Below are 970 nucleotides of genomic sequence, written 5' to 3'. Positions count from 1 at the left end.
TTTTGTTATAAGTTATTGTTGTTAATTTCTTACTGTGGTTAATTTACAAGTTAAACTTTATCATAGTTATGCGTGTAAAGACAGTCCCTAACTTCCAATGGTTCTACTTACAATTTTACTGACTTTATGACAGTTCGAAGGCCATACACATGTACAATACTCTCTCATGATGCTGGGTGGCAGCAGCAAGCCACAGCTCCCAGTCAGCCACTCAATCATGAGAGTAAACAACCAATACTTTGCAGAGTACTGTGTTGCCAGATCATTTTGCCCAAATGTGGGCTAATGTAAGTGTTCTGAACACATTTAAGGTAGGGTAGGCTATGAAGTTAACACATTTAAGGTAGGGTAGGCTATGAAGTTTGGAGGATGTATAATTGCATTTTCAACTTATGATGGGTTTATTGGGAAGTAACCCTGTTTTAAATCGAGCATCTGTACAGAAAACAACAGTACATATAGAGTTTAGTAGTATCCATGGTTTCAGGCATCCACTGGGGGTCTTCAAATGTATGCCCTGCAAATAAGGGGGGACTACTGTAAGGCAAGAAAAATGAGTAAATGATAAAGTTTAGAAATTAAGACTTTCTTTTATTGGTATCGACAAGATTATACTTATATAGAGAGAAAATACAAAATAACCCACAAACTATTTGAATAAATAATTGAATTCATAAATGTCACTGGCTATGAGGTCAATGTACAAAAAGATATTGCAATTCTATGTACTAACAAAAAAATTGAAAAACAAGTAATAAATATTTACAAAGCAAAATATACCACATGCCTAGAAATAAATTAAACAAAGGTATTCAAAACCTCTAAAACCAAAACTATAGAACACTGTTGAGAAAAGTTAAAAAGACCGAGGTAAATGGACCATTGTACCATGTTCATCAATCAGAAGAGTCATTGTAATAATGTCAATTTTCCTCAGATTATTCTAAAAAGTCAATGCAATTCCAAGCAT

The 970-nt window shown here is 33.7% G+C and overlaps 1 long non-coding RNA gene across 1 annotated transcript; it reads left to right on the top strand.

Annotated features, from left to right (window-relative positions):
- Positions 1 to 10: 10 nt before the first annotated feature.
- On the top strand, positions 11 to 748 carry LOC103583834. The gene is made up of 2 exons (XR_549902.1): positions 11 to 311; positions 344 to 748. It is a non-coding gene; the product is annotated as an uncharacterized LOC103583834 (long non-coding RNA).
- The last annotated feature ends 222 nt before the right edge of the window (positions 749 to 970 follow it).

The sequence above is a fragment of the Galeopterus variegatus genome, unplaced genomic scaffold (genome assembly GCF_000696425.1).
Source record: "Galeopterus variegatus unplaced genomic scaffold, G_variegatus-3.0.2 Scaffold29075, whole genome shotgun sequence".
NCBI classification, from domain to species: Eukaryota; Metazoa; Chordata; class Mammalia; order Dermoptera; family Cynocephalidae; genus Galeopterus; species Galeopterus variegatus.
Note: the sequence above shows the minus strand (reverse complement) of the source record. Positions and strands in the feature narration are given on the sequence as shown.